Source organism: Symphodus melops (genome assembly GCF_947650265.1).
Source record: "Symphodus melops genome assembly, chromosome: 5".
In the NCBI taxonomy this organism is placed as follows: domain Eukaryota; kingdom Metazoa; phylum Chordata; class Actinopteri; order Labriformes; family Labridae; genus Symphodus; species Symphodus melops.
The window spans coordinates 28,442,942-28,466,094 of record NC_136695.1 but is presented as its reverse complement, the minus strand read 5'-3'; positions in this window follow the sequence as shown (position 1 = coordinate 28,466,094).

Below are 23,153 nucleotides of genomic sequence, written 5' to 3'. Positions count from 1 at the left end.
CACAGCTATTTGCCTCTGAATTTTAATGGCGTCGCTGACAAAGGACAAGCGGGGCAGTCTATTTTTCAGTTTGAGTCTCTGTTATTATTCGCCCCGGTTCAATGTGTCACTAGTGTGCTGTCAATGGAGCTGTCAGTTTGACAGGCGCGGGGCTTTGCTGAATGGAGAGCTGGTTACAGACACAGGAAGCTGTCAACCACAGTCACAGCCTTCAGTTCTGAGCATGTGAGCTCCTCACGCTGGCTTCGGGGGGAAGAATCCCGGCTCTGGACTCAGCATGATGCTCAACCACCATTTATACTCTTTCAACCACAAGGACAAGTGTCTTTTATTATTCGTCTTTTAAGAGGTTTTTACTTCAAAAATTCTCATTCAAAGGGGAAAAATAAAAAAATCAAACCACACATTTAGAAGTCCAAAGGAAAAACTGACATGAATGTAAGAAGAAACAGTCCCCCTCCTCGCTGCTCTGGCTTTTTATGTAACATTTCGTTTCACTGATACATCAGATATCTTTAAGTTTGAACAAAGCTCTTCATTTACAGACGGTTGTTCAGAAACGAAAAAGAATAGATCTGGGTTTAATCAAAGAGAACTGCCAGCGCTTTGACAAGCAGTGGAAATCTCTCCTCTCTGCTTCCCTTCACTCATCACGGCATCATTTAGACTACAAACGTCTCAGATTTGATTTGATTTCTCGCTGCTTTTAAAGCCGTTTTGGAAGAGATTCTGAAATGACTGACTTATGAAGATCAGACAGTTCATTTGTCTCGCTGAGCTGCCTCAGTGGGGCCCGAAGCGGAGGCCCCCCCCCCAAACCCCGTCCGCCCCGGCTCACTAGACACGCACGATGTCATTTTAACTTTACATCCTTTACTTGTGAAAAAATGAATTCTGATTCAGCTCGTTCAAGGCAGGACGAGTGTTGGCGAAAAACATGTCGCTGGGGAATCAATGTTTTTATATTTTTCTTTATATTTTAAATTTTTATTCTTATACATTGGTAATTGTTTCTCATATTAAGCACTTAATATTTTAGCCTTGTCTTTTTTTCTTTCGCACCAACACACCAAGACTTAAAAAAAACGATTCTGATTCTGACTGACAGGCGAAACGGTATCAATGCAAAATGTCAGAACGGGCAGGAAGGAACGGCGCAGTGTGTGTGTGTGTGTGTGTGTGTGTGTGTGTGTGATGTGCTATCATCATCACCACCTTTCCATATTTCTCTTCATGCGACATAATGCAGACTTCAGTCTCCGCAACAAAAAAATTAAACATCCACACGATTCAAATTCCAACGTTTCAAACTCTAAAACTGTCGTGATTTTAAGACGGGTCGGCCTTTCTGCTTTGAAGAGGCCGACATGGTGTAAACATTTTGTCACACCATGTCAGATATCATGCATTTGGATCAAAGCGTCCTCGTGTGCAGACGATTCAGAAACAGAACAAACGTAGATCTGGGCTGAATCGAAGAGAACCGCCAGCGCCTTGACAAGAAGTGGAAATCTCTCCTCCTGTTTCTCTTCAATCATCAAATTGTCTTTTTTAAAAAGTTGAAACGTCACACATCAGATTTCAGCCTCCTCTCTACCTGCTCACGTTGCCTAAAACACTCCATGTAAGAGATCGGAGATGATTGAGTTATGAGGATCAAACGGTGTGTTTGTCTTGCTGAGTGACTTCTCGTGTCTGCCGAGGTTAAGAGGTTGGAATCTCTAATTTTACAGGAATGTTAAACTGGAGTTATGCTGCTTTCACGAGGGCTGACAGGAAATTAAATTCAGCTGTCACTTTTTTCCCCCCCCCTCCGTCTTGGATGTCACAGGGTTTGTAGTGGAGACACAAGTGTCTAATAATAATGTTAGAACAACAAGCGTGTGCAGCTCCAACCATGGCTCTGTTGTATACAAACCTTCAGCATCCTCCTGAGATGAATTTGGAATTAATTTGAAGTCTCAACACAGATGGAATAATATAAACACTGAATTCTTCATGAGCTTGTCTGGGTGTGATAATCGCACGAATTGGACTTTCACTTTCCCTGTTTATTGTGTGTTTAGCAGCTGACGGCTAATTCAAGGAAATGAAAACAAAATAATCAAGCTACTTAAACAATCTGGCAAGAAGTAAAGGTCCATGTAATAAAAGTTGTGTTGACAACGAGGACTGCCCCGTAAATGGACGAGCCCGGATGTCTGCAGGCTCATCTGCAGCAGCCATCATGCTGGAAATCCTGTCTCAGCCTAACTTTTTTCTTTTTTTTTTTTAAGATTAATTTCGGGCATTTTCTGTGTCAGGTACGCGTCTAATTATGGATAATATGTTGAGAGTCCATAAAATCAATACAGACGTGTTCCTCACCATGCAGTGTAAACATGTAAACATGGCTTTTTTTAATGCGTTCTGTACGTGACTTCTGGTGTTCCTGGAGTCAGCCTGAAGCGGACACTCGACAAACTGCACGATTTTGCATTGGCTTCTTTTTTTCTTTTTTTCAACCCCGACAGTCAATCATGACTCAACACTTTTTTTCTTGGTCAAACATCTGCACATTTGTAACTTAGCTGTGTCAATGTAATTTGTAGGTGTTTATATTACATTAAAAATATTTTTGCTGGGATGCTTTTGACACAAACAGCTGAAACAGGATGTTAAAGAGGGGGCGGCCATTTGATTCTTTTTAGCAGCTGTTTATTTTTTCTGCAAGAAAAATTATGCTTGATTATTCACAAGGGCCAAGATTATCCACAGAGCTCGACCAGACTCAACAACAGAAAAAAAGAAGGCGAGTAATTAAGTGAGTGGACCGCAGCTTTGCTTACAGCTGCTAATGGAAAGCTCTGAAATAACGTAAATGTTTACATAAAAAACTGTTAGGACTGCCGTTTGTTCATGAGCTTAGAGCTACTTTTGAAACTGACAAATCACATACCAAAAAATGCCGCTTCTCTATACGCAGCCATACTATGATCAGCTAAGTACAGGTCAACTTAAAAGCAATTCTAAGAGGGTAAACCACAGAAACAACCCCTGTAATGTGAAAAGGCAGCTGTTATCATTTCTAAAGCATTCATCCCTTTGGTTGAGTGCTCTCCTGTTCTTTCTGTAAAATCACAGATGTCTCTGTCAGCCTACAATGAAAGTGGTGAAAACCCCCATTCCAGTAATGTTTCTCTGAAGTCGGTGGACTGAGCCCCAGTTACATAAACACCAGTGAACATTGGGCTAACATTCAACAGGTGGAAGGTAACAGGAGTCCAAAGGGAGGTGGGGGGGGGGGGGGGGGGGGGTCATGTTCCCTCGTTTTGTTCTCCCAGCCAGCGTTTGGAAACACAAACTCAACAGGTTAGTTTTGGAAGCCACTTTCTGTCCTCTGGTTGGTTAAAAAACCAACATGGACTCTAAAACTTGAAGAATGGGACTCCTCAATCACGCTCACTCTGCCACATACAGTAATCCTGCAGAAGTGAAAACCATCTGTTTGTTTGTGCATGGAGTACATTTATGATCTTTTGCTGCTGCTTTCACTATGTCAGCTTTAAACCCTCCATAACTGCGGGCCACCTGCGGTTGTGTTACTATAACCATTCAGCAAACCAGAAACATCGGCGACCAATTAAAAGACATAAACAACATCAACAAACCACGGCTGGGATGATGCATGACGAGAGAATTAATGAGTGGATTAAGAGACTTTGCATGGTGATAAATGTGCTGAAGTCCTATAACAAGCTCAGTAAGCCATTTAATGCGTCTAATTGGGGAAAAATAGATGTTAGCATGCAAATACATAGCAGTGGTAAAGGAGACGAAACCTCAAGGGATGGCCCGGTCTGTTTTTTATTCAAATGGAAAATCTCAACAACTACTTGTTTATTTAGCTTCCTGTTTGGGAAAGACGTTTGTAGGGCCCACAGGATGAGTCTCTTTACCTTTGTTTATCCCCTGATCTGTTGATTATCAGACTAACCCAATAAAACATCAGGAACTATTGACAGAAATTCACTGTCCCCAGAATATGAACCCGAGCTCTGATGATTCCCTTTATGTGTCTTCTAGCACCAGAAGGACATGTGGTATAAAAGCTGGTTACATTCTTCTTTATGATACCCATCAGCTGCAGATCAGTCTTCTCAAACAATGGCACCAGTTTATATCAGTCTTTGGTACAGACTGAAATATATCGGATACATTTCTGTTTAATTTGGTGCAAGCTCTTCTCTGTGCTCCGAAGATGCTTATATGGACTTAAATGAGCTTGTATAGCTCTTTTACAGGTCACACCTCCACATTCACACACTGATGGTAGAGGCTGCAGCGTAGTGAAACCATCAGAAGTAACTCATCCCATTGGTGCACATTCAGCCGCTGCCAATGAAGAAGAGGGAGCAATTTGAGGTCAAGAGTCTTGCCCAAGGACACATCAGACATGTTGCTGCAGGAGCTGGGGATCGAACCCTCGACCTTCCGGTTAAGACACGACGACTCTACCAAATGGCTCACCAATGTTAAACGAATACAGTTAATATTGGTGAGCCACATTAAATTTATATAACAAAACCAGCAGGTCAAAGTCTTTATAAACAGGCGTCTATGACTTGGTGGAGGGAGCAGCAAAGAGTAGGCAGACTGGAGCAGCCTGAATAGGCGATGTGATTAGCCAATAGGATGCTTTGAAGCAAATCAGCTGGTCATCAGCTGATGAGGACTTCGTCGTTGCAGGTTTTCAGGTACGTCCATTATATATACAGTCTGTGCAGTTCATCTGGCCCTATCAATAGACTATTAATGAATAATCATTCACGGTTCCCAGAGGATAGATCATATAGATCACAGCATGAGGTTGACCTTTTTGGTTTTGGGTCAAATTTGACTAGAAATATTTGCGTTGTTGCTCTGATATTTGGTGAACACATTCATGCTTCAACTTCAACGAGCCCTTAGTGTTTATCTGGCACCATTATCCTTCTTTAAATTGGTGCAATGTTGTAGCACGAATAGCTAGCATGCCAAGTTTTAAAAGTACTAGGGCCGTCATTAGCCTTTAGCTCAGACAGCGTGTACGGCTTTGCTCTCTTGAGTCACTTATGTCCTGTTACCTGACAACACAATGAGCTGTTTGTTTTTCAGTTTGATAAAAGGAGGCAGTTGTTTAAATAGATTTTTATAAGGTGTTCCCGGGGGATTTTAACGCATAACATCAAATCGTGCAACAGGAAAGGAATGAGTAAATTGCACAAGATTGTGCCCATAAATACAGTATAATGTCTCCCTGCAGACCATTGATTTGAAATCGCAGCTTTCTTGCTCAATGCCTTTTGTGTTGTTGTAGAACAGAAAAGTGAAGTGCATGAAGGAGTGGGCCTTCATGCACTTGGATCATCGTGGCTGCAGAGGTTTAGAGCAGTTGTTCGGAGAGTGTTTGGATTTATGGTCACATCGCGGCTCAGGACCAAAGAAACGTCGTCATACTGATGTCATCAAAACAAAACAGCTACCGTGACGGCCCCAGCGTGCACTGTGTCATGGGTTCAAGTGCTGAGGGGAAAACCAGCCCCTGCTCCCCCCCATCCCAAATCCCAAATCCCACAGCATAAATAATAAAAAAAAAAAAACATGTGCACTAACTGCTCTTCATTTCACAACACATTTTCCTTTCACTTCAATCCCTTGGGAATAGTCGCGAGGGCACAACTCAATAAAAAAAAAAAAAAAAGATGCCCGATATAATTCATTTGTTTTAATTCGATTCACACCCTTCAGTCATTCTTAAGGGGAGCCATCTGGTCCCAAAGTCATTCTTCTTCACTTCCCCTCTCTCCTGTTCCTTCTGTGTAACTGAAGCGATGAACAAAAGGCGTACCATCTCTCCCCGCCTTCTACTCGCTCAATCCTCTGACACAAAATATTGCAGGGAAAAAAGAGAGAGAAAAAAGCTCGGGGTTAAAGCGCGCTCATCAGTCGTGCTGGAGGTTAACAGACCAGATGTTTCAAGACAGCGCTGTTATGAAGCACTTGACTTATGTCCAATAAATTCAGGCCGCCAAAAACCTGCAGTGAGACTCTTTTTTTATTTTTTTTTAGTGTTTTGTTGTCAGTGAGTACACGGTCTGAGAGAATTAGCCAACCTGAGCCAAATTGTTTCCATCTCCAGAAACACAGGGTCTCTCAGGGCTCCACTGTATCTCAGGAAAATGTAATTCTAGAGGTCTTGTAATGGATTGGGCTGTCTGTTTTTTCTCCTCTGGTCTCTTCTATAACTATCCACCATAGTGGGTGAAACTGTGCCGTTGCGCTGCAAAGATGCAGACAAATGAGCCAGTTGTTGCCTCCTTTTGTCCCTCTTAAAAATCTGGGCCAGACGGGCAGCACACTCTGGTGCTCTGACGCGCCTTTGTTAATGGAAACTTCGTCCCTGCAGTGCTTCTTCCATCAACACAGCAGTTCTAAATTCATAATTAAAGCATCATCATGTGATATTAATAACCATGAATTCATCAGTTTAATGTTTATTTTCTAACTGCTTAATTTATTGTATCGGTAAAAGAGGTCAAGTGCTTTTCAAATTTTACAGCAGCTATAAAAAATGTCATTACAAACTGCCTGAATAGGTAAATAGCCACCGACTGGAGCCAACCCTCGAGGGGTCACTTTGCACAAATGCATTCTGAGCCAAAAATATTTATGAGCCATTTTATGCCAAATGCAATTCGGCGCACGTATGAAACGTCTGCAGAGGTTAGAGATCAGATTTGTGATTTGAGAGTCGCCGTTCCCGGACTGACGGGGAGAAAATGTGGTTAGAGGAAAATAAATTAACAATGCTTCCCGCTCCCTCGACAAACATTGTCCTCATAAGAGCCCCATCAGCGAGCAGCAGACGGCAGGCTGTGATGTGCTGGGAAACAGTGGAAGTGGGTAAATGAGTGAAGAGAGAGAGAGAGAGAGAGAGAGAGGGGGGACGCTGCACTCGGCTGACGCTCCCCGGATAAATAAAACCCTCCAAACAAACTCGGAGAGATGTTCTACGAGATTACGTTACACCTATCAGGAAAATTTGACACAGCTCCCGGAATGCAATGTGTCTGCGGAGCTGCGTTTTACCGAAAATAGAGCTGATATCAAACAGGCCAGATCTTCTCTACCTTTTTTTTTTTTTTTTTTTCTCTCCTCTGAGTCCAAGCCAGACATCAGTTAGTGAAAAAGTCTTTTACAGAGCCTGGGAATTAAAGCGCACTTCAGCCTTTTGACGATCCAATATGGGATGATGTTATGAGTATAAAGGCAGGCATCTAAAAATTTTTAAAAATGAGTTTCAATCCGATGAAGAATATTGTCATTTTAAGCTCCTGAGTGGAGTTTTTATCTGGTTATGAAAGAGACTGAAGCCTCTTTATGACCAACAAAAGCAAACAAGTCGATTCGCAAGAAGATTATTTCTTTATCGCTCCTTGAAATGAAGTTTTTACACTGAAGTGTGAAAAGAGTGTTCAAGGAGATCTATTAGACTCCCGTTCACCATTAATTCAGTCAGTCAGTCTGGAAAACCCATCGACTAGACAAACGGCAGTAAACTCCCTTATTCAAGCCGCCGTCACTTTAAGGGCCCCCGTCCAGGTGGGCGTGTCCTTGAAAGAGCTGCCGGGTCGAGTGCGTCCTATAACTTCGCTGCAGACCCTGAAGTTCTGCGTCCTGCTTTTCCAGGCCAAAAAAAAAAACACATGCATCATGTGCATGCTGTTATCACGTACACGTCTCCAGATTTTTTTGCACTTCAGTTCAGTCGAGATAGCGACTAAGCTCGTGATACGACTGCCTTTAATTGCCAACTTGTTTTTGAAATTATCTGTGGAGTTATGTAACATCAGTAACGTCAGATTTAAAGTTCAGCTCGCTCGGCAACAAGCAACCAAACAGTAACACCGGGAACAGTGTGCGACGCAGACAGGAAATCGTCCGTAGAACAAACCGTCTCGTATCAATGAGCCGTCGACTCAGGCGAGGTGTTCTTTGAAGGATGCTAACTCTGAACCCCTGAATTTGGAGACAGTGATGGATAGCGAAGCTTTTGGTGAACTTTAGGGAATGAATCATTTGCCTCCTCTGACCGGCGCGTATAGACTACCCAATCATAGTTAGGGATGCACCATTCGCCAGGGAGACGTCGATCAAACTGTGATTGGCCACGCCCACACAGTCTTACAAAACAGGCCAAACTGCAAAATGACTTTTTTTTTTTTTTTTTTAAACCTCGGTTCACTATCAGTTCAAAAGGTTTATTTTGCTCTTTGATTTCTGCCTCTGATGAGACTCAACGTTTACATCAAAGATGCATTTTGCCTTTTTTCAAGCCACATTTCCCGAGGCCTTAACAACACCCAAGATTTAAACATTTGTTGAGAGTTTCGACTTTACTTTCCACATTCACTGTGCTTGATGTGATGTAAAAATAAACCAAGCTTGAAACTTGTTGACTACACTGCTGAGATTTGATTTAGATTAGCACAGATGCGCCTCTTTGGAGAGTGACTTCCCCATAAGGCTTTGCAATCTGTATGCAAAACCATCTTTTTTTTTTTTTTTTTCCATTTTCCCCTCAGATGATAAATGAACGAGCCTCTCCGTTGTCAGCTCCTATTTGTCAGGTGAGGGGTTAGCAGGCCGCCTGTATGTAAAAGTGGAACACATTCGTGCCTTCGCGTGACTCAAACGAGGGTTTAACTCATCTATTAGGTTTTGGATGACACGTTCATCAGATGAAGCAGGGAGGATTCAACGCCAAAGCAGCGGCGGTGTTTAAACACATTACCCCCTGTTTGTGTGATAACGACTCAGACACAGTCGGCTCTACAAACGCCGTCACATTTCTCCGGTCGTGCGTTCGCAGATATGGGAGAGGAGCGGGCGCTCTGCGTGTTGCCGCGTTGCTGCAGATAAGGCTTCGGGGAGATGCTGTGTTCATCACTTTACAGGAGGGGGAAATAAGATGGTGTCTCGCTGTCTCCCTGACGGCAAGAGCAGATCTCATCAGAGGGGAAAAAGGAGCCGTCTGGAAAAGGGATCTTAAAGGAGCAAAAAAAAAAAAGAAGTGCGAGCGCTGTGCCAGTCTCGCTTCTGTCTCACCTCATTCAGGCTCCACATCTCGGTAAATTCACCCTCGCATCTTGTCCCTGAGTTTTTCTTTGCTTGCGATGACGTGAGAGCACGAAGCAGCTCCTCTTTTCAGCCCAACGTTTTACACCAACAATACCCCCATAGTCTTACGGCTATGCTGATAAGTGAGACGCCGCAGCTCCTCCAAGGACCACAACACAAAGTCTTTATACATACATACAGTGCTTCTATACCGTCCTCGTCCCCAGGCTGGAGAGTTTGCCTTATATTTGGTTCTAATTAATTTGATTGCATTCCTGCCTCTCTCTTGGCTCTGCTGGATTGTCGCCTGCAGCTTCAACCACAGGAAAATGGATTTGATGTTTTTGCAGGTGAGAAGACGTCTAAGATTCGAGGGCGAACCCAGGAACATGAATGGTTACAATGTGAAGGTTTTTCTTTTTCAGATTTTTTTTTTTTTTTTTGGACATCTCTTCACCTGAAAATCATTAGAACAGTGTTCAGGGAGAAACACTGGGAAGAGACTCCTCTTCTGAAATAACCTGACGCATCAAACAGCTGTCGAACACGATGTGCTCTCCATCTCTGGCTCTTGTCTCAGTAGTTTTCCTTGTTCTCGTGGATTAATTGGGGAAAGCAGTTTTGAGTTTTCACAAATGTTGAAGACATAAGTGGAACAAAATCTAACCAAGCTGAATTCTGCTTGATAGTCTCTGAAATGTAATCGCAACCATGTTAATGATAAACTGGACTTTTAATTTTGTCCACGCTGAACGGCATCACGATTTTTAAGTTCAGCCGTCTTTAAGATGGTATGTGACGCACATGTGAATTTAAAGCTTGTGTCACCTAAGAGGAAAAAATCAATAACACATAATAATATTAAAGGTACAATCAGTAGAAGTGTTCTTTCAGCTTGTAATCACAACATTCAAATTAGGCCCCTCCCCCTTGGTTCATCGCCAACAGAAGCACACGCCCACTGCAGGTCTCTGTGTACGTTTACAGCTTGTGCTGAGTATAAAACAGGAAGAGCCAATCACAAACGTCAAACATCTTTGATATTTACGATTTGAGATTGCGGAGGCTCCGACTCGACCAGGAGCAGTAAAATAATTGGATTACCAACACACACTTGAGTATTATTTTAGAATCGTCCTCACGACCTCCGGCGTCCTCATTAATGCACGGCTCCCGCTCCGACCTCCGCCTCATCGGCGAGGAAGTGCGGACAACAGGAACGCGAGGAATACAAATCCTTCCTGCATTAACTCCGCCCCCTTCGTTAGCGTGTGGTGGCGTTGGGAACTTGGAAACCGGCTGATTTAAAAAATGTTGCAGCCATGATGGCGTCATCTCAGCAACCCAAGAATCCTATCGTTCACATGATGGAGGTTGAGTAATGTTTAGTATTGATTAGATATTATTGTTCTTGGTGCCTTTGTGCTGCTTCTGTCAATATTGAACCTTCGCTCGCTGTGTGATGTTTTCATTGTGTTTCTCACGAGCCGTCTGCTTCAGGTAAGTTCCTGCTGTTGAATCAGCAGCCTGGACCGGAGCTCACTTGGCAGATGTGTTGGCAGGACCGGCGCTTATACCGCAAACTAAAGAGTCTATTGAACAACTGAACATTTTAATGAACTTGCTGCTAATTTGTTTTCACCTTCATTATGTTGTTGGGCTCGTGGTAATTTGCCTGCTGAGGCCGCTGTGGTTTCTGGATTGTGCTGAATCGGGGCTTGGCAGGTTGATGCGTCGACGGAGCCAGCGGAGAGATAAACGTTTCCTCACTGAGGCTCGGTGCGGAGAGAGAATACTGTTGTTAGTCTTACTTCGCAGCAAAGTGTAACTTCAACTGGCAAAAATGATCTAATTATTGTGTTAATCAAATCCTCGAGCTTCGAGGCACCCTCCTGTGTTTCACCTATCATAACTTTCAGAGCTTCAAATACCTGCAGAATGCACAAGACGACGTTGTTCCCTTAATGCCATCCACACGGTGCCAATTTATTTAATGTCTTTCTGAAGCCCTTTTGTTCTTTTTACTCAGCGTTTTATTACACGGAGCAAATGATGAACCCGTTTACTGACGTGGCAGCCAGGTGAATCTCTCCTTCAGTGCTTTCAATTAAAAAACAAAAAACCTCTCCAAAAGAAAGAAAAAATGTAACATAGGTGTTCACATGTTCCCATGACGATCTCATTCACGATGATACAAACATGTTTTGACGTGTAGCGGGAGATGAAAGCTCTGCGGTGAAACATCACGAGCGTGACGCTGAAGGCCTCCAGAGAGAGAGCGAGATGATGAAGGTACCTGCAAGTCCAGGTTCATCACGGAGAAAAAAAAAAAACTACAACGAGGACTACAGAAGCAGACTTTGTGGAGTTAAACTGTTTGACTTTGATGCGTGGCTGCATTGATTCCTGATCCATGTCGAGGATGCTGTACATAAACACAAGCTGCCTACAAGATGCATGCAGAAGACATCATCCATCCATTTTCTTCCGCTTCTCCGAGGTCGGGTCGCGGATGCAGCAGACGCCGTGAATCAACTCAAACTTCCCTCTTCCCACGTTTTTCAGCTCGTCCTGCGTTCCCAGGCTAGAATGGGTTATATAATCCCTCCAGTGGTCTCCTCCCAGTTAGAAGAGTGTGGAAAACCTCCAACACACATTACACCCCTTTATATTGAAAGTTTAAGCGTCTACTTTTTTGTTGCTTTATTTTGTGCTTCCTCCTTTCTTTTAAATAAGCTGCAATTATTGTTAACGTTTGGACGTCTTCAGATTCCCAGAAGGGAGACGATATGAGAGGAAACACGGACCACATGTCCGATTTAGTTCGCAAGCTCGAACTAAATAACGAACTGCACAGTTATCGCCGCAGGAAGAAGTTAAAGTTTGACAGGATAACAAACACTTAACGAGCACGGTGGAATGACTGTGGATAATATGCTGCTTCCTATAGCTTTGGTAATAGGTAATAGTTTTTGTCTTTGGAGGCTGTGGCTCAGTGGGAGAGTCGGCCTTCTCTCAACAGGAAGGTCGGGGGTTTAATCCCCAGCTCCTGCAGTCACACGTCCAACGTGTTCCTGCTCCACCTCGACATCATCCACGATGATCCAAAAGCCCAAACTAAACTTTTCAGCATCCCACAAGACTGTGCATCCGAGTCTCAGAGGGCCAAGCGGTTAATTCCTGCCCCAATTAGGAGGCTGTAGTCCTCCAAGCGGACGGCCCCGGGTTCAAGTCTGGCCCGCGTCTCCTTTCCTGCATGTCATCTGTCACCATCTCCTGAGTCCTACTTTAAAAAGACAATGCATAGACCTCCGTGAGTGATGAAGTACAGGAACAAAGTCACTGAACCAGCACTCTCTCAAGCTGACACCTCGGCCAAGCCCTTTAACATTCATGTATTGATTTTAAATGTAATAAATGTTCCTACTCCATCAGTTGAAGGTTCAGCTTTCTTGCACTCAAAAAAGAAAAAAAAGCTTTGTTGACTCTGTCTGTTGAGATTTAACCAACCAATATGATTATTTGTGCTCCCAGTGCAGCTGTGTTTGCACAACCAAAACACCAATCTGTGTGTGAGATATTGTGCGTGACGAGGGAATGAAAAACAAATGAATGAGAAGAGGAAGTCTGATTTATTGTAAACCTCCGCTGTATTTTAAATATTTAGTTTTTCTGCAGGAAAGGAAACAGAGAGAAGCGCAGAGATTAAGTGACCCAGGAACGTTTTGGTCACAAACATCGATTTGTCCGTCGACAACGGAGGGTGACAAGCCAAGAAAGACCACATTTCAGCCTCTGATGTGATAGTGATGGCGAAGTAATTTCCGATCCATCATATTGTGATCCCTGCGAGGTGTTAATGTTGATTTTCTCAGCTGACATATAGAACTCCAGCATTTATTCCCCCCCCCACTCCTTCAGACTGGACATCTTCCACTCCAGCTGTATGGATTTCAGGGCCGAGATGATGGAAAATAAAGAGTGCTGATCCCTCCCAAAGTGCATCGCTCGCCGTAACCTTGACAGTGACTGCTGGTGGACGGGAGGGGCCGGGGGGTTGCAGGTACTTCCACTGGAGAAGGTTTCCATTTATCTTATGGTGCAGTGGAGGCAGCGGGATTTATTGGGCTTTGGGTGTCATCCTGTGACAAGGTGCACATTCTTTCCGAGCATTATGGTCGGGGATGATAGTAGTTGTGAGCTCCCTGTAAATAACCCTCGAGGTTATGTCTTTTATTGAGTTATACATTCTGTTAAATTTATGATCGAAGCCCTATGGAGGAGAATATAAAGGAGTATACGAGGAGAATTCCCAGCGAAGCGTGAAAGGAGGTGGAGGAACGTCACGCCTACTGGAAAAGTGATAATCTGAAAAGGATGCTAGAACACAAAGTCTGCCTGGTATCAGGTGTCAGGTGTATTTATAATTCTGTCTCATATAATTAACTTTAACATGTTCTGTATTTGTGGTAAATTAGCAGAGTGGTGCCGAATCTGCTTTTGGGATTCAGAGAGAAGACTTTGATCAAAATGGGATTTTTTATGGGTGTAAATGGGACTTAAAGGGTTTTTTTTTGAGTCAGCCTCAAGTGGACACTCAAAGAACTTCATTTCACTTTTCATTATTGTAGGTTGCTACTTGCTCTGAAGTCATGTAAAGATCATTATATAATGATCAACGCTTTGATAAAACACCTTAAAAAAAAAAGGTATTGAGAGGCAAGCTAGACATTTCAGTCAACACTGGAAAGTCCAGGCGAAGCAATGCGGCTAGCAAACATTTGCAAAGAAATGCAAACTTAATCACGGCTTGCTAATATAAGCTAGCAAACTGTCACCTAAGCAAAAGTGAAAAAAATAGTTAGCATCAGCGCTCGTTGATAAACACTTGTTAAAATCTATTACAGCCTGTAAATGATAGAAAACGGTTTGTATTACAAGTACAGTGTGTAGATTTCGCCACCAGGGGGCGTCTCAATCTAAACAAAACTTAATGTTGAGGCTGGCGGGGAATCATGGGAGTGATTCTGCTACTCCACCAACAACTCCTGATAATAAAACCGTAGTCAAGACAAGCGGGCGAAACCGACCTGAGGAAGAGAATATCTGAGTATAATTGTTTTTTTTTTTTGTTCCCCAATCAAAGCAGCGCAAACAGAACGACAGTTTTCAGTAGCATCTCACGCTCCCTTCTTCAGCGATCTTTGACATGACAGCCAGCGTTTCCATGGAAACAACAAACATGTCATGTCCATCCGTGGCGGCTCCATCATGGCAGGTTACAACGATGAGTGTTGAAAATATTTAAGGTAACGTACGCCACAACAAAATATTCACAACATATGGTTAGTCCATTTTTAACTAATTTAAATTCTACATATCAAACCTTTAAATCTGCTGGATGGCCCTCTTTCTTCTTCCTGTCATTCTTAAATTACAACCATTCCTCCTCTACTACTTCAAAATAATTTGGCGCCGTTATCTGCACTTCACAGTTTTGTTTTCACACCATCTCTTTGTATGTTAATTAGCCTCCACAGTCAACAAGATGTAACACGGATTGCTGCTGCGTGTAAACAAAACAACACACCTGACAATGAGCTCTGCAGCCACTCAGCTCAACGCGCTGATGAGATCAGTTACTCGCGTCCTTTTGTAGTGAAATAAGTGGCTCATTAAGCAGAGGTCTGTTTGATTCGTCAAGTCGAGCACGCTGCAGCGCCGACTCGCCGCCTTCATTTTTCTGCTGCTCCTCTCGGCTCACTAATCCAGTGATGCTGGAAAATACAGCAAACATTTTCTCAGATGGTTTACAAAGGCAGCCTTTGTTGCCCCAGCCAAGACAAATTTGGATCGCATCACAAATGCATTTTAAGCACGGCAAGTGGATGTATGACATGCTTGTATAGGCTGTGAAGTGCTTACTCAGGGCCGTGCATTCCTGATGTCAAGGAAATTCTCGGTTTGTTGAAAAACTAATGAAGACGGATTTGATAGGAAAATTGATCTTTTTAAGCCCTGGATCTGCACCGCTAGTGAGGAAAATGTCCACTGGGTTTTGTTCTGCAATGAGATTTCCATAGTTTGAAAAATGAGACACTTACTCTGAGAAAACAAGTCTGAGTCCAACATTCATTTATAGGCCACCTTTACTCTTTTATAATTAATGAGGCAGAGGATGTTCTCAATGTGTTACTAATGCTACCTCTAATTAGTTTCAAATACTACTCCCGCTAATGAAAATAAACAGCCGTGTTTCCACCTTCGGCGTGTGAAATTAGTGTCGAAGGAGATTCTTTTTATTGCTTTACCTGGAAAAAAAGAGGCAGCACTGACTCACAGACACAAAGCTTAAACACCATGTCGGAAGCCGAGGACTTTTTTTGTTGCTGTTGTATTTTAAACATGTTTAAACGTCGTTTATTTTTGGCAAATTAAAAGCTGCCAAAAATACAATTTAAAGGTCCAATCATGATGTGTAGTGACTGAAATAATAAAGCTCTCTTCCTCTGTGATCAGACAGGAAGGAAACATGCTGTGTTGAAGCTTCTCTGACAACAATGCAGCAGCCAGTATGTCCTCCTTCTAACTTTAGATTCTGCTCCTGAATGCTCTGGATATGATTGGACCAGAGAAGGTAGGACCTCCCCCACATGGCCGTTTAAAACGCCCCTCGGCGACTGAAGAAGGCGTTAAAGTGGTTCAGATAGAATTGACTAAAAAGCCGATGCAGAGCTGGCTAAACACTGAAGCTACAGCGTGAGCGGCATGCCTCAAGAGAGGAGTGAGACAGCTCTCCACAGTGTTTTGAATGTCGGTTGCAGTACTCATTTTAACCACTAGGTGTGAGAGTTTCATATTCCTCCTTTAAGAACTCTCGGTTCAAAATAAAATCTCCGTTTGGCAGAAATGAATGAAAACGAGTGGGAAATAAAAAATGACAAAAACAAGCACAAATTGAACTGAAATGATGATGTTTATGGAGTGTAAAAGATTTAAAGCTGCTGACTTCACTGTGCGTTTCATTATGAAAAATGTATCCCCATAAAACATAAAAAGGGATAAACCCTTTTGGCGAGAGTTTACGAAAACTACAAAACAAGCCACAAACCAAGCAACCAAATAAACAGGATGAATTTCTGATATCTTCCTGCTGCTTCAGAAAACACAATCAAACTTCAAGTGGAGTAAACAAGTTTTGGTTTGTGTCGGCTGTCGTTTCCTCTGGACGCCGTATTGACCTTAAAACCCTCTCAGCAGTCACACCAGGAGTGCATGTGGAGGTTTCAAGGGGGGGAAACTTCCAACTCAGTTTTCGGAGACGCTGATGCAAATCAGATCCAGCATTGACCCGGTATTCTGAAGGCTTGGCCGGGGCGCTCGGGTTTGCAATCGATACGACCGCACGTAGATCGGCTTTGGTGCCACGGGTCCGTGTCTTACTCAGTGAGCTCTCTGATTTATTCCCACAGAAACATCCCCGTTCCTGGCAGGTTTAATTAAACTCTGAGATGTCCAACAACAACAACAAGAGGGGGAAGGAGTCACAGCCAGAGATCAGGCGGGATAAAGCGCAGCCTTCTGGACGGGGACTTTGATGTTTGAGTCATCGAGGCTGGTTTTAACAGTGTCACGCCAACAACACAGAGCGCTCGTAAAGCCGTCTCCGGTACGCAGCTAATGACATTCCACTGTTAATACCTCCTCAGTTTTCATATGACAAGAGTCAGATGATCAGCCACGTAGTCAGCAGTCATATTTCATCTTGCAGCAGAGATCTCCTCCAAATCCAGAACCCTTTAAGTTTTCAACGTCATCACTTTCTGTTTGCATCTCCAGCGGTTACAAACAGCAGACCAGGCTGCAGAAACCACAGTTTACTCTCCATGTTCCTCATAAAGACAGATGTTTAGATATCTGCCATCACTTGCACATGTTGCTCTCTTCCTGATTAAGTACTGGCGGTGGCTTTTGAAAGGGGAGTGCACGAGAGAGAGGAGCTGGTCAGGAACACATTAAGCCTCCAATTAGACGCTGTTAAAACTGGGAACTTTGCGTGTAGCGTTTGGCAGCGGAGGCGGGTTTTCGACCACACACTTCTCGTGTCAAACTGGGAGTGGAGAGTTAATAATCACCGCTGTGGTTCGGGACGTGACGTGCGCTGGCCGACGAAAATTTAGGCGAACAAATTTAATTTTGGACGCCTGTTGCCTCGGATCACATCATTGCTGAGTCCGGCAGACTTCCCTTGTTTTTATAGCAGAACTTGTTTTGATTCTCCTCTCCTTACACAGAGTGACTTCATAGCCAAAGGCCTCTCTGAGTTCTCTATTAAAACCTTTGATGTTCATATTAACCCCTAGCTCAGAGAAGGAAGGAGTATAGCCTGAATCAGTCCAGGATTAGCTCAAAACACCAGCTCTGTTGACTTCAGACAGCACTTCCCTTTTTAATAATCCTTAAACTTCAATGCCTTTTTTTTGTCTAAGCACTTTGCTTAATCTCGTCTATTCCTCCCGTCTGATCTTCTCCGAGCGCTGGTAAACATTTATCTGAGGCAAACTCGTCTTTTAGTCGAGTGATGAGCTTTTGACATCAATTTGTGTTTGTTAGACTGCAGCGATCCCCCCCCCCTCCCTCCTGAGATCAATACCTCGACTCGTCTCTTTTCTGGCTGCTCAGCTTTACAAGCTGTAAAGAAAGATAAAGTGGAAAGAAAGAAGTAGAGGGAGATTGAAAAAAGAGGGAGAGAGGGGGGGGGGGGGCGGGGGGGGGGGAAGAGAGGTGGTGGGAATCACAACAGCCAACCTGCTGGGTAAATCTGGAATTGGTTTTTTTGTCGGAGCGTGACTTCCCTGATGTTTCCTGCTCGGCCACTGTGATGTTTCAGATCAAGGTTATTGGGCTTTTTGAACTATTGTAAAATTCATGGACTAACTTTTCTGCCAACAAGGATTGGGAAATAATGACGTGTAGTTACCTATCATGCACTGTCAACCAGTGTTTTTCTGACAGTATTTTATTTTGACCTCTGTTTACACCCTCACCATAAGGCCGCCCGCCGGGGCTAACGGCGTACCCGCTAATTGAACCAATGAAACACCTCATACAAAAACCGAGGGTTTTATTAATAACAAATAAAATCGTGAATCAGAGATCAAGTCAAAAGCTTGTCCCAACACCAAAAGCCTCAGCACTTGGAGTTTAAGCTCTGAGTCCTGGTGCACCTTGTCAGGTGATCAGTAGCTTTACCTGGGCAGAGCTGGAGGCTACAAGAGGGGAGAAGGGACAAACAGCACAGTGAAAAACATGTAGCTGTAACAACCTCCAACATTTGTTTTTTTCCCATTTTGCACGCCTTCCCAAACTTCCTTGCAAAAACATTTCCTGAATTTGTTGGGTTGAGCTGCATGTGTGAATGCACACGAGATTATGTAATCAAACAAACTGAAAGTAAATAAATCCAAAGACACTTTACAAAGGAGGCGGTCCACTCTTTGTCATCCATAAAGCCACTTCAACAATCAACCATCAACACCCAGCAAAGCCTCATTTTACTCCGTTCTTCCACTTCTCCCGATCCATGTGCTTCCTCTTGAGTAAAGGATGTGTCGACATCTTGCAACCAGTCCTGCTAAAATATATTTCTACCTCTAACAGGGATCGCTGAAGTCTAACGTTAACTTTATGTTTGAATAAAAAAAACTCTTCAAGAAGTCAGAGTTTCTACTGAAATAGAAAGCTCAGTATCGCTGATGCTCATGGGACTCGACAGCTCTCCTTTGAAAGTCAGACTAATCTAATTCTTTTTCTTCTTTTTTTTTTTAAAGAGATTAGCAGCTTGTCAGGGAAGGGCAACCCGCGGAGTGTATGCAAGGAGTCTCTGGAAAAGATTAGGCCGCTAAATGAAGAATTCACTTACAAAACATTCAGTGTAATTAAAGTCTGATAAATGCGTTCAGATTAAACGACGGGCCGCTCCTCCTTCATTTTTTGAATTCAGAGCATCTTCTCAATAATCTGACTCCATTAAAAGCTTTGCTTCCAGGCTGCGGACACTTCCTCTCTCATCCTCGTGTGATTGAACAATTAAATGAACAAATTAAACATGTGCAGAAAAAAAGGAGATTTCATGACAGAGTCAGAGAGCGTGGAGCTCCGACAGGCTGTTAGTGACGTAAACTGTGCCAACAGGAAAAACAGCTTCCAGCAAGGGGTTAATATCTGAGTGTCTGACGTCGCTTTGGCCATGCGGAGACGGGCTGTGTTCATTACGCCAAAGCGGTGCATCAAAGGCTCTGATGGCGCACGGCACAGACTTAGCACGAGTTTATTTCAGAAATAAAACACAGAACGGAATGAAAACAAAAAAAATCAATAGGTAGCTTTGAAAACCCCAGCGGGTATATTGTGCACCCCTTGTACAGACCTCGAAGCGGGGACTCTGACCTTCATCACTTTGTCATTTCTCTCTCCGTCTCTTTGAGCTTGTGTTGTTCTTTTCCAGTCTTCTGACAACTCAAAGCACTTCTCACACTCTCGCATTCACACACTGATGGTCGAGGCTGCTGTGTATTGGAGACTGCAAAGGAGAGGTCATCTCATTCATGGCCCACCGATGACACGTTGCTTCAGGAGCTTGGGGATCGAACCCACAACTCTAGCAACCGAGCTATTGGGATGACTTTTGAAATCGACTTTTATCTCCTTTTCCCCACATGTCACTCCACACACTGGTTTCCTTACATATCAAATCCCCCCCCCCCCCCCCCTAAAAAAAAAAAAGTATGTCTTTGAACAAAAGGTTCACAAGTGTCACAGACAAACTGCTCCATCTTCTAATTCCTTCAAACCACTTTTCAATCATCGTGCACTCACTCTCTTGTTCTTGCTCTGAAAGCAGCAATCACAGTGCCCGAGCCTGGTGCTGCAACTTCCATCCATGCCGGTCACTATCTGTTTTCAATTACCTCATTGGGTAAGAATGGGAGGGGGGAGGGGGAGGGGGGGTTAGGCTGTTGGATATTGAAGAGTGCTGCGAGGACGCTTTGATCCTCCATGCTGAGAAACTCCAAGGCATAAAAAAGAAGCAGGGAGGCGAAAAAAAAAGCCAGGAAGAGAGACGGATCAACAGTTTGGCGAGCGGTCGAGCGTTACCGGGGATGCAGGCGCAGCATTTTCAGCCTGATTACCTGAGACCCCATTTCCATTCCATTTTCAATCTTAACAGCGACTGGAAGTGTAAACTGCCGTGGTTTTACGTGACATATTATTCTTTTAACTGCCACATAACCCGACCTGGAACTCTTGCACGGGAAAAGAAAGAAAAAAAAGGTTCATAACGTCGGCCTGTATCTCATCGCACCGCTGATATCCCATGAAAAATAAAACTGTTTGAAAACACAGGTCTGCGGATGACTCATGGCTGTAACTGGAAACAGCTTTGAGCTTCGCTGACGTGCCAGATCCGTTTCGAAACACTGCCACTTGTTTCAGCCGGCGCGGATCAGATTTCTGAGCGAGCTCTTCTCAGCTTCTCTGTTTTAGTAAAGTGTTGTGTAGCCTACAGGTACGAGCGGTTATCTGTTTCGCTATGCGCCGGGTGATGTAAAACACATGGACAGGAAATGGTGGGAAACCAGATTAAATCCCAGAAGAGCCTAAGTGGGAGGGGACGCAGGCCGCAGCACGGCCGGCGCACATTTGGGTCGGTTACACACAAGCCACATTAGACTTAGTGCCGTTTTATGTAGCAGTGCAGTTCATAAACCCTCCATCACAGTCATCCGTCATCAGCGTTATACTCCACTCTAAGAAGAGTGTGCGGTTCAGTCGAGGTGGGCCTCATGCTTTCTCTTCGAGTGTCGACTTTCCACTTATGCAGTTATGACATTTCTCTCTGTGAATGACTCATAATCTCTCCTGAACCCAGGCACATAAAAAATAAATAAATAAATGAAATGCTCAGTTTTATTAACTTAAGGTTTGTGTGTGTGTGTCCCCCCTCCCCTCCTCCTCCCCCCCTGCCTCAGTGTTGTCATGACATTTCGGTGCGCTGCTGTCGAGAGGTGTGGCGGGTGTGTTACAGGGGTATTACAACATCTTGCATTACAGCAATGAAAGATGTGTGGTCAAGCTCAATCCTGTAACGGCTGCGTGAACTGGACCTGGATACAAATGTGCTCTCAGATGCTGACGACTCTTCCCTTTGCTCTTCGTTCACTCCTGTGTTTCCTTATTTTAGGAGATAAGATCAAAAATTAACCGAACAGCCAAACAGGAAAATCGTCCGTCTTTGGATGAGCTATTTACTGCGATGGACTTTGCATCATCTCCTCCTCCTCCTCCTCCTCCCCTTTTGTACAAAAGTACAAAAGTGAAGCCAAAATACCATCATGACAGGCGCTGACATATTGCAATTTGGAGTCACAGTCTGTGCAGCAGGGATGGCCTGGGGATGTCCCGCCAGTTCACAGCAGAACAGATTTTTTCTGTCTGTTATGGAAAGTTCAATGAGTCTTCGTTACGTTTCCTCTCGCTGTTCCTCCATTACAGCTCGTTCTGTTTGGGACATTTAGCCTTACGTAACGTCGCAGCACTGTTTCTGACAAAGACAATGAGGGAATGACTCAGCTTCTAGAAGCTTTCTTTCTACATGTTTCAGTGCGGTGGGAAAATGCGTCTTAAATGCTGTTTTAGTTCGAACTCGCTGCTCGCTGCTTCTCCGTTTACAACACGCTCCGGTGGCTGTAAACACAACCCGCCAACCAATCGTTTATAAGTCTGGGGTTAATCATGGTATCAACCCCGAGGAAGAAATGTGGTGTGTGCACAGGCAGTCACGTCACACAGGTCGGATGTGACTGTGAGAGAGTCAACGTTAAAAAGTGAGTTTGATGAGCGGGAGCTACAAGAGTTAAAGCTACACAACCTGGATTTTTCTTTTTCCCGTGTTTTTTTTTTTTTTTTAAGATTAATTTCTGGTATTTTTTGCCTTTATCAGAGAGGAAGGACAGTGGACAGGAGCGACGTGCGGGAAAGGAGAGTGAACCCGAGCCACCCGCGTGAGGACTGTAGCCTCGATACATGGAAGAGCACACGCACAGCCACTACGCCACCAACGCCCCCAATTTTCCTGTGTTTTATATATTATACATCAATTTCACCTGATATAGCCGACTGAGCTCCTGGATGTAAAACTTAAGCGGTCAGGTTTGGTTCAGTAAAGAAGAAGAACGTGACACAATAAACAGAAAACAATGATTCAGAGAAAAGCGTGCTTCACCTGTTCACGCCGAAGTTGAAATTACTCTACAAATCCACAGGATGTCTGAACATCGGCACACCTGGCACCCCAACAGAAGGGAAAAAAGTCGGATCATACAGAGCAGTTGTTTTGGTACCATTCCCACCTTTAGACAGTGGAAACGTGAATAAATCTGGACCGTGATGAACTGAAACTGAAACTGACCGCTTTAATTACACCCAGATCTCTCCTTCACACCTTCTCACCCACGATCCTCCATCCTGAAGAATCTCCACTGCTTTCCTGTCCTGAACCTTGTCTGATTCAAAACTCTGCTGCACCTCGCACTCCACGCTTTCTGCGCATGCCTAAGAGGAGGTGATCCTCCAGGCCAGCAGGTGGCGGTAGTCGGTAATCGTTGTTGCAAAAAAGGGGAAACCGGAAGACGACGAGGACGGAGAAGAATGCAGATTTATAAATCGTTGTTATGATACGAGAAGATGATTTTTACACCGCTGACGCTACAGATTCATTATATGGTTCTTCTGGTTGCCGCTTAACGGTAGTCGTTTACTTGCTTTCGTCACTTTTGTTTTTCCTCTCGTGCACTGATTCGCTTAGCTGTGTAGCCAATCAGAGTGATTCCTCTCAGCAACCGTGCTGCGGGGATTCAACGTGTCGACTCGGCTGAGAAAAGGGAAAAGGAGCCTGACAACGTTAAAAACGAGGCCGCTGGTCGCTCATCGAAGGTCCGACAACAAGAAAA